The sequence below is a fragment of the Saccopteryx leptura genome, chromosome 7 (genome assembly GCF_036850995.1).
Source record: "Saccopteryx leptura isolate mSacLep1 chromosome 7, mSacLep1_pri_phased_curated, whole genome shotgun sequence".
NCBI lineage: Eukaryota > Metazoa > Chordata > Mammalia > Chiroptera > Emballonuridae > Saccopteryx > Saccopteryx leptura.
Genome location: NC_089509.1, coordinates 63,300,356 through 63,315,797, shown reverse-complemented (window position 1 = coordinate 63,315,797; position 15,442 = coordinate 63,300,356). Strand labels below are relative to the sequence as shown.

At 45.2% G+C, this 15,442-nt stretch overlaps 1 pseudogene; it reads left to right on the top strand.

Annotated features, from left to right (window-relative positions):
- The first annotated feature begins 1,033 nt into the window (after positions 1-1,033).
- Positions 1,034-2,642, top strand: LOC136378737 (PC-esterase domain-containing protein 1B-like; annotated as a pseudogene).
- Positions 2,643-15,442: the final 12,800 nt, after the last annotated feature.

Here is a 15,442-nt window from a genome sequence, read left to right as displayed (position 1 = left end):
TTTTAAGAAGTGACCTTGAAGGGGAAGAAAAGATAGGAACTGTCCTGGAAGCGGAGTCCAAGAAGTTTCCTTTCTTTCTGAAGAAAGAAACTAGAATGTGTTTAATGCTTATGCAAGGAGTCAGCCTGAGGAGACTGAAGAGAAAGTGGAATGCATAATTATCCCCTCTCTGGGCGACATCCTGGAGCAACGTTTGGAGGGCTACATACAGGCCACCTGAGCAGAGGATCCCTGTGAGTCTGAGAGCTAGCTGCAGACCCAGCTGTGTGCAAAGGAAGGAGCTAGGCCACCTGACTGGGCATCATGACTGTTGGTCAAATAAGTTTGTAAATATGATATATATGTTTGCTCGCTTATACATAGTTTGTATTGGGTGTGGGGGACAGGCTGTAAACAGGCCGGGTTGTTATAGCCTAAGGCTTAGTTTTAAGACTAAGCTTTTCCCCACACCCTTGACTGATTGCATGATGTGGGGTGGTGCACTTTCATGAGCAATCCCATTATGCCTCAGATAAGTGACTTTGTATCAGAGACTTCCTTGTTTGTATATTGGATTAAAGGTTTTGATTGCTACACTATAAAATCTGGCAGACTGGGAGCTTGCTCTCTCTTGGTTCCTGAGATTAGCATTAAAAGAGTGATTACATTCTAGGAGAAGCCCATGCTGTAGGAGAGCAGAATAAGGCCATGTGGAGGAGAGAAGTAGCCAAGATGGCGGAGTGCTGAAGGAGAAGCCAGTTTGTGCAGAGTTTGTGCAGCGAGAAGGAGATGGGGAAACAGAGGTGAGTAAGGCTAGTGAGCTAGAAACCTTTGATTCCAGGAAACTCGGATAAGTCAGTAGCTCTGTGAGCACTGAATGAGTGGGTTTTGGAGCCCAGTGTATATTTTTACTTGCCCACCAGGTGCAAGCTAGGATTAAAGGTAATGGCCCACCAGCTCTTGGCTCCATTGTTTCATTACCGTCTGTCTAAATCTAATGTGAACCTGCATGGGCCAGGTGGCTGTGATGGTGGCCATGGCTAATGGCCTTACCATGACTCAACTGCTGTCCTCTAAAGTGTGGCAGCTGCTCCACAACAAATTCGTTGTCATCCTGGAAGATTCCTTCCAAAGGTCCATGAATGGCCTGACCTGTGGTGGCGCAGTGGGATAAAGCATCGACCTGGAACACAGAGGTCGCCGGTTCGAAACCTTGGGCTTGCCTGGTCAAGGCACATATGGGAGTTGATGCTTCCTGCTCCTCCCCCTTCTCTCTCTCTCTCTGTCTCTCTCTCTCACTCCTCTCTCTCTAAAAAATCAATAAATAAAATATAACAAACAAACAAACAAACAAACAAAGGTCCATGAACAAGGACCCAGTACTCCTGCTGCAGAAGGACCACCTGCTCACTCTCAACCAGCTCAGGACCAAGGGGGAGCTGAGCTTCGAACAGGACGAGCTGGTGGATGGAGGTCAGAAGGTTGGTATGCACAATGGCATCAACTACCGTGAGATCCGTGAATTTTGCACTGGCCACCATCTTATGCGCTTCTTCCTCACGCGCGTATACAGCAAGTATGTCCAGGCCGTCCAGGAAGAACTGCAGTCCCACAAGCACATCCTGGACGTGGTCATCATTAACTCTTATCTCTGGGACATCTCCAGGTATAGGGACAACTCCTTTAGGAGCTACCAGAAGAACCTGGAGAACCTGTTCAGGCACCTGGGCCAGGTGGTGCCAGAATCAAGCCTCCTGCTGCGGAACACAGCCATGCCCGTGGGCAAGAAGATCTCTACGGCCTTTCTCCTGCTTGAGCAGCTGTCCATGGCCCTGGAAAAACAGTGATCGAAGCCAACTTCTACAGTTCTTTTGAGGCGCAAACGCACAATCTCGATGTGTTGGACCTGCATTTTCACTTCTGCGATGTGGGAGAGCACTGACTTGTTACAGGGTACATTGGAAAGAACGCTCACACCGACCCCTCTCCCAGCTGCTGCTGGCTCATGTGGCCGACGCCTGGGGTGTGGAGCTGCCCCACTGCCAGACAGTGAGCTAGTGGATCAAATGTGGCCCTGCAAGGGACAGTCCTGGCCAAGGAGCTGAGAGACAGCCCCAGACCAGCAGAAATCAATGGGCCTTACCTCCTGCTAGGCACAGACCCTTGCTCCCCCTCCCAGCTCCCCACCAACCCCAGACCCTGTCGCTCCCATCGCTCCCATCGCTCCCATCGTTACCTCCTCCCAGGCATGGACCCCTGCTCCGGCTCCCAGCTCCCTGCCTACCCCTGCCCCCACAGTCTCTTCCCATTCCCTGTCACCCAGAGATCCCCCTCCCCCCCACCACCCAGTTCCTGTTCTGTCCTCAAGATACCTGTTTTTCCTCAGACCAACCTTCCCAGTCTGGTCAGTTCTTCAACTACTTCCATTCAGATGTCTCCTCATCTGCCTAGACAGAATTTGACTTGGAAACTGACTTTGCGAATGATCCCCAGCCGCCAAGGCCCCCCTTCCCCACACCCTATTATCAGCAGCTGGCCCCTGTGGTTCACAGAGGTTTTATCCTGAATCTATAATACATAGCGGCCGCTATATACCCTGGAGACAGCCCCCCACATCTTGCAGGAGACGGCTTCAAACCCACCCAGAGCCACGGCCTCATTAGATTGACTTGGGCCTTTTTCTTCCTCCTGGAGGTGGACTTGAGAGATCAGCTGATTGCCTAAACAGACTGATCCTGTTAACAAAAGCATTGATCTACACTTGGGTTTCTTTTTGTTCTTTGCTTTTCCCAGTAACCGCAGGGAAGAGTAGTCTGACCCAATCTTGCTGGCTATGGCCAGTTCCTCCATGCTCTGGGGGTGACCAAGTGTTTTTCCCACTCCCTATACTCTTTGTCTTTTTGTAAACAGAAAATTGAAATTAAAACGTTGTTATACACAAAAAATTTAAGGGCATTGCCTGGAGCTGAGTCCACCAGGAACCTACTCAGTTCAGGCTCCTTTCTCAGCCTCTGACAAATGACCCCTGGGGCTGTGTGCAGTCCCCTGCAACACAAACTTGCGCATTAGCTCCAACATGTCTGGCCTATGTTGGATTTTTTTTTTTTTTTTTTTTCTGAAGCTGGAAACGGGGAGAGACAGTCAGACAGACTCCCGCATGCGCCCGACCGGGATCCACCCGGCACACCCACCAGGGGCCTCGCTCTGCCCACCAGGGGCCTCGCTCTGCCCACCAGGGGGCAATGCTCTGCCCCTCCGGGGCGTCGCTCTGCCGCGACCAGAGCCACTCTAGCGCCTGGGGCAGAGGCCAAGGAGCCATCCCCAGTGCCCGGGCCATCTTTGCTCCAATGGAGCCTTGGCTGCGGGAGGGAAGAGAGAGACAGAGAGGAAGGAGGGGGGGTAGAGAAGCAAATGGGCGCTTCTCCTATGTGCCCTGGCCGGGAATCGAACCCGGGTCCCCTGCACGCCAGGCCGACGCTCTACCGCTGAGCCAACCGGCCAGGGCTATGTTGGATTTTTGCAGATAGATGCCCATGTGGCAGGCATCCTTGGCCATGTACATAAAGCAGAATTTTAAGTGTTGGTTGTTTACAGTGTTTGATGTGTACCCCAGACTACTCTGCACATGCTGCCTTCAGGAGCTCTAAACAAGGCTCTAAACATGAGCAGAGGAACTGGCCTAGGGGCCTCTGTCATTGCAGGAGAGGTCAATTTCTCACCCACATTCAGAACACCAGCATGTCACACAATCCATTAGTTAAGAAGAATTGTCTGGGCCCTGGTTGGTTGGCTCGGTAGTAGAGCATCTGTTGGTCAAATAAGTTTTTAAATATGATATATATATATATTTGTTCGCTTATAGTATGTATTGGGTGTGGAGGACAGGCTGTAAGCAGGCCAGGTTGTTATAGCCTAAGGCTTAGTTTTAAGACTAAGCTTTTCCCCACACCCTGGACTGATTGCATGATGTGGGGTGGTGCACTCTCATGAAGAATCTCATTATGCCTCAGATAAGTGACTTTGTATCAGAGACTTCCTTGTTTGTATATTGGATTAAAGGTTTTGATTTCTACACTATAAAATGGGGCAGACCGGGAGCTTGCTCTCTCTTAGTTCCTGAGATTAGCATTAGAGAGGAGAGCAGAGAAAGGCCATATGGAAGAGAGGATAAGCATCCAAGATGGCAGAGTGCTGAAGGAGAAGCCAGTTTGTGCAAAGAGAAGGAGATGGGGAACAGAGGTGAATGAGACTGGTGAGGTACAAACCTTTGATTCTAGAAAACTCGGATAAGTCAGTGGCTTTGGGAGCCCTGCACGGAAAGGGAAGTGTATTTCCACTGTGTGTATTTCTTGCCTGCCAGGTGTAAGCTAAAATTGAAGCTAATGGCCCACCAGTTCTTGGCTTTGTTGTTTTATTACTGTCTGTCCAAATCAAATGCCAACCTGCATGGGCCAGGCGGCTGTAATGGTGGCCGTGGCTACTAGATTTACAGCATCAGACCAGCAGGTGGATGTCCGGGTTCGATTCCTAGTCAGGGCACACAGGAGAAACGCCCATCTGCTTCTCCACCTCTCCCTCTCTTTTGCTTCTCTCTCTCTCTCTCTCTCTCTCATATGTCCTCTCCTCCAGCAGTCATGGCTCGATTGGAACGAGTTGGCGCTGGGCGCGGAGGATGACTCCATGGCTTCTGCATCAGGCGCTAAAAAATGGCTCTGGTTGCAGTGAAGCAATGGCCTCAGATGGGCAGAGCATCACCCCCTAGTGGGCTTGCCAGGTCAATCCCAGTCAGGGCACATGCGGAAGTCTGTCTCTGCCTCCCCTCCTCTCACTAAAAAAATAAAAGAAGAAGCATTGTCTGGATTGTGTGCTTCATTTTATGAATGAGGAAGCTGTAACACAGATTAAGGAATTGATTTTTTCCCCAAGATTAATAACAAATTATGGCAGATTCAGAAGTAAAAGAAAGAGAATAGAAATTGAAAGTATTTTGGACAGTAATTTTTACAAGGAAAAATTGTAATAGACTATAAACATTGTTATCTACCACTATATTCAGAATATGCCAATAGCTTTGTTTTTCTAAATAAAGAGTATAATAAAGTAAAACACAAAACAAAACAAAAATGTATTCCCTCAAATATATCAGATTATCCAAACTAATTTGAAATTTCCCTTTTACCTCCATTTAACAAACCAGTCATTTATTGAACTCTTTCAGTGTGCTTGACAAAGCTATGTCATTCACATTATTTATACTTAACATGTACTGTTCTAAGCACATGTTCCTGTTATTCCCATATTTTAGGTAATGTTGAAAAGCCACAGGCTCAATATGGTGTCATTTGTGCTAAAAGCCTATGATACCAAACCCAAATTTAATATCTGAGTAATTGCAGTTTCAAGCCTCTCCCAGGAGAGGAATTTTAAACCATTCAGTCTGGAATTTTCTGTTCCACACTAGTGAGATAATCTTCCTGATAGGACCCCTGCCTGCCCTTAAGGCTGTGGTTCTCAACCTTTTTGAAGTCCGGCATATTTAAAATCCTACAAGTAATTGTAGGCAGAGTGTATTAAAATTTCTGAGAAATGTGTTATAATAATTAAGTCAAATATTAAAGAAAAAATATAAAGTCCAAGCGTGCTTTTATGGTAATTAAATGAAATAAATATGACAAAATTAAATTTATTCTGACATTAAAAACATTTTTATGTTAGATTTTTTTGAGTTATGCTTTTTAGAATTCATAAAAAAAGAGGTTAAAAAATTAAAAAAATGACAAAAAAAGTTATTTATATATATATATATAGATATAGATATATTCTTTTTTTTTTTTTTTTTTTTGTATTTTTCTGAAGCTGGAAATGGGGAGAGACAGTCAGACAGACTCCTGCATGCGCCCGACTGGGATCCACCCGGCACGCCCACCAGGGGGCGACGCTCTGGCCACCAGGGGGCGATGCTCTGCCCCTCTGGGGCGTCGCTCTGTCGCGACCAGAGCCACTCCAGCGCCTGGGGCAGAGGCCAAGGAGCCATCCCCAGCGCCCGGGCCATCCTTGCTCCAATGGAGACTCGCTGCGGGCGGGGAAGAGAGAGACAGAGGAAGGAGAGGGGGAGGGGTGGAGAAGCAGATGGGCGCTTCCCCTGTGTGCCCTGGCCGGGAATCGAACCTGGAACTTCTGCACGCCAGGCCGACGCTCTACCACTGAGCCAACCGGCCAGGGCTAGATATATTCTTAGTAAGATTTAGTAAATTCGATTCCCGGCCAGGGCACACAGGAGAAGCGCCCATTTGCTTCTCCACCCCTCCGCCGTGCCTTCCTCTCTGTCTCTCTCTTCCCCTCCCGCAGCCAAGGCTCTATTGGAGCAAAGATGGCCTGGGCGCTGGGGATGGCTCCTTGGCCTCTGCCCCAGGCGCTAGAGTGGCTCTTGTCTCAACATGGCGACGCCCAGGATGGGCAGAGCATCGCCCCCTGGTGGGCAGAGCGTCGCCCCATGGTGGGCGTGCCGGGTGGATCCCGGTCGGGCGCATGCGGGAGTCTGTCTGACTGTCTCTCCCTGTTTCCAGCTTCAGAAATATGCAAAAAAAAAAAAAGATTTAGTAAATTCGGCAGGTCCCAGTATGAATGTGTTAAGTTTTTTCATTGTTATGTTTATGAGAAACATGAGCCTGATGTGTCCTAGAGATTTCTTCAATGTTTGGTCATATATTTGAAAGGCAAACTCTCATTTCCTCATCAATACATTGAAGAATTCCTCTCTTTTTACTCTGAATTGTGTTGAATGCAGAAAACCCCACCATACCTATCATCTTAACTTTACACCAGTGGTCCCCAACCCCTAGGCCGCAGACCGGTACTGGTCCGTGGGCCATTTGGTACCGGTCCACAGAGAAAGAATAAATAACTTACATTATTTCCATTTTATTTATATTTAAGTCTGAACGATGTTTTATTTTTAAAAAATGACTAGATTCCCTCCATTACATCTAAGACTCACTCTTGACGCTTGTCTCAGTCACATGATACATTTATCCATCCCACCCTAAAGGCCAGTCTGTGAAAATGTTTTCTTTTTTTTTTTTTTAAATTTATTTATTCATTTTAGAGAGGAGAGAGAGTGAGAGAGAGAGAGAAAGTGGGGAGGAGCAGGAAGCATCAACTCCCATATGTGCCTTGACCAGGCAAGCCCAGGGTTTAGAACCAGCGACCTCAGCATCCCAGGTCGACGATTTATCCACTGCGCCACCACAGGTCGGGCTGTGAAAATGTTTTCTGACATTAAACCGGTCCGTGGCCCGAAAAAGGTTGGGGACCACTGCTATACACCAAACAAAGGATAGAAGAAACTTGCCTCCAGTCTTTCCAGGAAACATGGGGGTAGTGTAAACAATCCAGCACCACAGTTTAACAGCCTTTTGCAACCTAATCAGGCAAGTGAGGTGTGGGGTTGGGCAGACTGCCAGCTTACAGCCAATTCCCCACAACTCTCTCCCCCAAAAATCTAAACTCCGAAAATCCTGTTGGTTTTTTTGTCCCTAACAGGCACATATTTCTCTGGAATACCATAGGGCACACCTGGAAATCTTCTAGGGCGCACCAGTGAGAACCACTACCTTAAGGGAAGTTCTTCTTGCCTAAAATAATCCACTCCTTTTTTTTTTTTAATTGATTTGAGGAGGTGGGAAAAGAAATATTGATATTTGTTGTTCTACTTTTTAAAATTTATTCTTTATTTATTTATTTTAGTGACAGAGACAGACAGATAGACAGGAAAGGAGAGAGATGAGAAGCATCAACTCGCAGTTACATCACTTTGGTTGGTTATTGATTGCTTCTCTCTTGTTTTATTTATTTATGCATTCATTGGTTGATTCCCATATGTGCCCTGACCTGCAACCTCAGGATGATGCTCTAACCAACTGAGTACCCGGTTAGAATCCAGGGCCTGAAGTAATCCTTTCTCTTTTTGTGTGTGTGACAGAGACAGAAAGAGAGACTGATAGGGACAGACAGACAGGAAGGGAAAGAGGTGAGAAGCATCAATTCTTTGTTGCGGCACCTTAGTTGTTCATTGGTTGCTTTTTCATACAGCAGAGTGAAGGATCCCTTGCTCAAGCCAGTGACCTTGGGCTCAAGCTGGTGAGCCTTGCTCAAACCAGAAGAGCCCACGCTCAAGGCAATGACCTCGGGGTTTCAAACTTGGCTCCTACGTATCCCAGTCCGACACTTTATCCACTGCACCAGCGCTTGGTCCGGCTGAAGTAATCCATTTTTAACTTCTTAGTCCAATCCTCTTTCTGCCTATGAAAACCTTCCATTTTTAAAAGCAGCATGGAGTGCCCGTCTAGTTGATAGATGGGATACTGACCAATTTATAAATCACTTAATAGAGCCGATTATATAATATATATGGTTGAATTTTGTTTGACTAAACTAGGGCTTAGGGAAGTTGGATAAATTTACTAGGGTCACACAGGCCACACAACAAAGGAAATGTGGTAGAATGTCATGTCATAGCTAGCTGTGTTTACATTTTAATATTCTTAAAAGTAAGAACCTTTTCTTATAAGATTTTTTGTCAATTATCTGTCATGTTCACTACCTTTATCATCATGTCTGCAAAAACTATGAGAGTACCTGGCTTGAAATAGGGAATATATGTATTTTTTGTTGAATAAGTAAGTGAAGGAATGAAATATTTTAGGTCCCCTTCTGTGTCCTGCATGACCTACTGCATAGTATTTTGACCTAGAGCAAAATAAAAATGCAGGATCCCATTTTTAAGTAAGAATTTTTTTTTAATTTATTGATTTTTAGATAGAAGAAAGAAAGCAAGAAAGATGGGGGAGAAGTGGGAAGCTTAAGTTATAGTAGTTGCTTCCCATATGGTTTATGTGCCTTGACTAGGCAAGCCCAGGGTTTCGTATGACCAGTGACCTCAGCATTCCAGGTCAACGCTTTATCCACTACACCACCACAGGTCAGGCCCATGTTCAGATTTTATTAAGAATTTCAAGACACTGACATGAGAGCATTAAGCCACCTCAGGACCCTTTTGGGCACAGGACCCTATGTGATGGCAAAGGTCATATGTCCATGATGCTAGCCCTGGTGCTTAGTGTACTGCTCTGTTTAGAGCAGGCTCCCAGTCTCTTTTGAGCAATTTATTCATTTGCCATTTTGTGATTTACCTCCACTTCCTCATTAGTGATTCATTTCTTAAGTGTTCATAATTTAGCATCTGCCCCAGGGTATGAAAATTCTTTCTCAAATGAATTCTTTCTCAAAAGTCACAAATGAATATCTAACTGTCAAATTAATTTTCCTGTTCTCAATGTTAATCCTTCTGTTTCAGTCAGTTTGGACTGCTTTAACAAAATACCACAGCCTGGGTGAATTAAAAACCATTTATTTCTCACAGTTCTGGAGACTGGGAAGTCTATTAGTTTGCCAGCATGGTTGATTTCTTTTTTTGAGAGAGAGAGAGAGAGAGAGACAGGAAAAGAGAAATGAGAAGCATCAACTTGTACTTGAGTCACTTTAGTTGTTCATTGAATGCTTCTAATATGTGCATTGACGTGGGGGATTAAGCTGAGCCAGTGACCCATTCATTGCTCAAGCCAGTAATCTTTGGGCTCAAGCCAGCGACTTTGGAATCGTGTTGATGATACTGCTCTTTTTTTTTTTTTTTTTTTTTTTTTTTTTTTTTTTTTTTTTTAACAGAGACAGAGAGTCAGATAGACAGGGACAGACAAGAACGGAGAGATGAGAAGCATCAATCATTAGTTTTTCGTTGTGCATTGCGACACCTTAGTTGTTCATCGATTGCTTTCTCATATGTGCCTTGTCTGCGGGCCTTCAGAAGATTGAGTAACCCCTTGCTTGAGCCAGGGTCCTTGGGTCCAAGCTGGTGAGCTTTTGCTCAAACCAGATTAGCCTGCGCTCAAGCTGGCTCCTCGGGGTCTTGAACCTGGGTCCTCGGCATCCCAGTCCAATGCTCTATCCACTGCGCCACCACCTGGTCAGGTGATGATGATACTGCTCTTAAGCTAAAGACCCAGAGCTCAAACTGGGTGAGCTGTGCTCAAGCCTGCAATGTGGAGGGTTTCAAACCTGGGACCTCACTCTATCCATTGTGTCACCACTGGTTAGGCTAGTTTCTGGTGATAACCTTCTCCCTGATTTACTTGCTATGTCCTCACATAACAGAGAGGGGGCTCGCACCAGCTAGCTCTTGTGTTTCTTAGGGTGTGTGTGTGTGTGTGTGTGTGTGTGTGTGTGTGTGTGTTTCTTAGTTTTAAGGACACTATTTTGATCATGGGGGCTCCCACTTTCATGACCTTATCACCTCCTAAAGTCCCCATCTCCCAATATGATTACATTAGGGATTACAGTTTCAACATATGCATTTTGGGGAGACACAAACTTGCAGTTCACAACACCTCCCTAACCCAGGGATTGACATTACTGCCCATCCCTCCTTTCTGATGCTCTCTCCTCCCTTGTCTTTATTAAGGACACCGATTTTCCCTTCAGTGCTGTCTTTGCTCCCTCTGGTGCTTCCCTCTTTCCTCTGCCCTCTGTTTCCATAATGCATTGTAACATTGAGGCTTGGAACTTCCTGAGGGACTATGTGAAATGCACCTATTGCTCTCCCTGGAGAGACTACTCTCCTGGGGAAGAATGTATGGGTGAGGTACATGTGTGAGAACCCCCAGCAAATTTGTATATGCCTTTTGGGAAGCTGAGGTATTGGTCAGGTCTTGCCGCAGACCAGCACAGCTAATAACTGTCCAGGTCCTGAGTGAGAATGGGAGGGAATGAAGAAATAAACTCGGAGAGAAAAAGGGATAGGTTTGGGAGATCTCTTTGCAATGCCAAGATAGCTTGCAAAAAGCAAGTCTCCACCCTCAAAACTCTTTATTTATAGGGCAGGGCAAAGTCATTAGCAAATCAAAGATATCTCTGATACAAAGTCACATTTCCGAGGCAACCCAAGAATTCTCCCCCAAGTGCAGAAAACCCTCTACTCCATATAACTGAAATCAACCAACATCAGAACAAAGGGTGAGAAGCAAGCAAGTGATGTGGGGGGATGGGACAAGTACAAATACTCAGCTTCATAACCAATATGGAAGTGTGGGGGAAGAACTTAGCCTTGGCTAAGCCTTAAACTGCAAGGGCTTTGCCAGCTTGCAGTCTCCCACAAGGTCTGATTAGTGTGTTGAGATGATTGAAAATATCACACCCTCCTTTACACACACACACACACACACACACACACACAAAATGGGTATGTGATTTGAAAGGTGAGGAGGTTATTTGATACTAGAAGTTTTGATGAGTCATACACAATGACTTCCATCTCTCAAATAGGTTCCAATTTGGGCACTTGAAAAGGCTAAAATCCTTTTTCTTTCTTTTTTGTTTTTAATTAATGGGAGAGAAAGAAACACCAACCTGCTGCTTTACCCATTCATGCATTCACTGGTTGATTCTTTTTTTTTTAAAGACTTTATTCAATTTTCAAAGAGGAGAGAGAGGGAAAGAGGGGGGAGAGAGAGAGAGAGAGAAAGAGAGAGAGGAGCAGGGAGCATCAACTCTCATATGTGCCTTGACCAGGCAAGCCCTGGGCTTTGAACTTGCAACCTCAGTGTTCTGGGCTTTGAACTGGCAACCTCAGTGTTCCAGGTAGACGCTTTATCCCACTGAGCCACCATGGGTCAGGCCTCACTGGTTAATTCTTGTATGTGTCCTGACCAGGAATGAAACCTTAGTGTATCAGGATGATACTCTAACCAACTGGCTTACCACCTAGGGCAAACATCTAGTCTTCTTAATATCTTGCATTGACCTTCCTGCCTTCTGAAGCCCCAAGGCACTTTACCTCATCCTTAGGTCAGAATGCCATATATATACTATGTGTGTGTATATATGTGTCTGTGTGTTTGTATATATAAGTGTGTGTATATATATATGTAAATATGTATATGGTCTCTGACTCTCTCATATATATATATGTAATTACATTTGGTTATTTTCAAGCTAACAAAATAGAAAGAGACTTATAGATATAGAAAACAGATTGATGGTTGCCAGAGGGGAGGGAGGTTGGGGAACTGGGGCCAAAAGGTGAAATGATTGAGAAGTACAACTTGGCAGTTACAAAATAGTCACAGGGATGTAAAGTACAGCATAGGGGAGAGAGTCAATAATATTGTAATAATTATGTATGGTGCAATACAAAGGTATATATCTTTCAGGTGAGGAGAAAAGTGAACCATCAAGACAATGAGGCTTTACTCCTCATCAGAGAATGAACCCTAGGCCTGACCTGTGGTGGCACAGTGGATAAAGCGTCGACCTGGAATGCTGAGGTCGCCGGTTCAAAACCCTGGACTTGCCTGGTCAAGGCACATATGGGAGTTGATCAGGCATCCCCAAACTACGGCCCCGCGGGCCGCATGTGGCCCCTTGAGGCCATTTATCCGGCCCCCCGCCGCACTTCCAGAAGGGGCACCTCTTTCATTGGTGGTCAGTGAGAGGAGCACTGTATGTGGCGGCCCTCCAACCGTCTGACGGTCAGTGAACTGGCCCCTTGTGTAAAAAGTTTGGGGACCCCTGGAGTTGATGCTTCCTGCTCCTCCCACTGTTCTCTCTCTATCTCTCCCTCTCTCTCTCTCTCCCCTCTCTCTCTAATAAAAATGAATAAATAAAATCTAAAAAAAGTAAAAAAAAAAAAAAGAATGAACCCTATCCTTTACCCCAAGTACTGAAATGACTTGAGAAGAAATGGGTGAGAGAATACCAGGCCCTTTGGGGGCCCTTATTAAGATTACTCTTTATGAAGAGTTCTTTATTTTAGCCAAGACAGGGGGAACAAAAAAAAAAAAAACAAGCAAGCAAACAAACAAAAAAACAAAAAACAACTGGAGCCTGACCAGGCCGTGGCACAGTGGATAGAGTGTTGGACTGGGATGCGGAGGACTCAGGTTTGAGACCCCGAGGTCGCCAGCAGGAGTGCAGGCTCATCTGGTTTGAGCAAAAGCTCACCAGCTTAGACCCAAGGTCGCTGGCTCGAGCAAGGGGTTACTCAGTCTGCTGAGGGCCCACGGTCAAGGCACATATGAGAAAGCAATCAATGAACAACTAAGGAGTTGCAACAAAAGAAAACTAATGATTGATGCTTCTCATCTCTCTCTGTTCCTGTCTGCCTGGCCCTATCTATCCCTCTCGCTGACTCTGTCTCTGTAAAAAAACCAAAAAACAAAACCCAAAATCCCCCTGGAAATCCTGAGGGTAGAGGAATACAGGATTGTGCAGTTTTCTGAGTTGAAGGGTGAAGAAACAATAGGACAATTCTTTTTCCAAGTCCCTCTAGATCAGGGGTAGTCAATCCACACCAATCCTGGTAGGGAGTGCAGGGGCATGGTGGGGGTTCCCCTGCTCCCAGGAGCAAGGGGAGGCTGAGGCTGAGAGTCCAGAAGGGCTCTCATTATAAAAGACAGAGACCCTGAGAGGTGGGGGTCCTCAGTCTCAGGACAGAAGACCCAGTCTAGAAACCCAGGGTCTGGAGGAGATAGCCGGACAGCACTGAGTGGGGAAAAGAGCGAGAGTTCTGTCTGTAGAAAGTGACTGGCAAAAGAAAGAGCAGCCTTCAAAGAACAGCAGAAAATATCACTCACAGATACTTGGCTGGGGCTCCAGGGGTGAGGTAGGCTGAGAGGACTAATGGGCTTGCATGAAGAAAGTGGGGAAAGCGAGACAAGGGGACCTGACTTGAGCTGAGTTGACTCATTCTCCAGTGTGGAAATGGCCATAGCTGGGGGAGGGGTTGCTCCCTCAGCCCAGCAAAAGCCTAGCGTGAAACCAGGTGACCAACCTCCAAAAAAGCTCTCTAACTCCAATCAGCACAAAAGGCCTTCTGGAAAGGAAGAAGTAAGGGGAAGGGGCAGGGACTAAGGTTTCCAGGGAGACCTGAGCTACACCTCCCCCTTTATACTGAATATGCATCCTGCCCCTGGAGAGTAACTGGGCAGAATACATCTTCAGATTCTCAGAGGTCACACCCACCACATTCCTCGATACAGTTTCAACTAGGGCCAAAAATCACCCCCCCCCAAAAAAAACCCAAAAACAAGATATGCTCACTTCTTCCCTCCTAAACATGGAAGCTCTCTGTTGAAATCAGCAAACAGAAGCTCCTTACTGGGTTCAGCAAACAGCTGGGAAATCAAGGCTTTAAAGCAGCTCTACTAGTTAAGGAGAATTAAAATCCAAGCAAACAGCAGAGGCAGAGGAATAAAGGCCTGGAGGAAAAGCCAAATTAAATAAGCCAACCACAGACCCACAACTCTAATAAGCCTGCAAACCACACACAAAAACAATGGGAAGACAGAGGAACATAAACCATATGAATCAACAAGAAAAATCTCCAGAAAAAGAACTGAATGAAATGGAAGTAATCAAATTACCAGATGCAGAGTTTAAAATAATGATTGTTAGGATGCTTAAGGATCTCAAAGCTACAGTGGATGGACTTAATGAGCACCTAAATAAAGAAATTGCAAGCATCAGAAAGGTCATTGAAATCATAAAAAAAGAACCAGGCAGAAATGACAAGCTATATCAGAAATCAAGACTATACTAGAAGGAATTAAAAGCAAGCTGGATGAAGCAGAGGATTGAATCAGGGGTTTAGAGGATAAGATAGATGAAAGCATGAAAGCAGACCAGCAATAAGAAAAGAGGATCAAAATTCTGAGGAAACTCTAAGAGAGCTCTGTGACAACATAAAGAGAACCAACATCCGCATAATAGGGGTTCCTGAAGGAGAAGAGAAAGAACAAGAAATAGAGAATCTGATTGAAGAAATCATAGCTGAAAATTTTAGTAAATTGATGCATGAAAAAAGTCACACAAGTTCAAGAAGTACAGAGATCCCCACTACAAAGGAGCCCAAAGAGACCTACACCAAGACACATCATAATTAAAATACCAAAGCTAAGCGACAAAGAAAGAATACTAAAAGCTGCAAGAGAAAAGCAGTCAATCACCTACAAAGGAGCCCCCATAAGGATAGTATTCGACCTTTCAAGAGAAACAGTTGAGGCCAGAAGGGAATGGCAAGAAATATTCAAAGTAATGCAGAACAAGAGCCTACAACCAAGACTTCTTTATCCACCAAGGCTATCATTTAAAATTGAAGGGAAATAAAAAGCTTCCCAGACAAAAAAAAATAAATAAATAAATAAACAAAAAATCAAGGAATTTATTACACCCAAACTAATGCTGCAAGAAATGTTAAGGGGCCTGTTGTAAACAGAACAAATGGGGGGGGGGAGATCTAGTAAAAGAGAAATGTAGCTTTAAAGAATAAAATGGCAATAAACAACTACATAATAGCCTTAAATGTAAACAGATTAAATGCTCCAATGAAAAGACATAGGGTAGCTGCATGGAT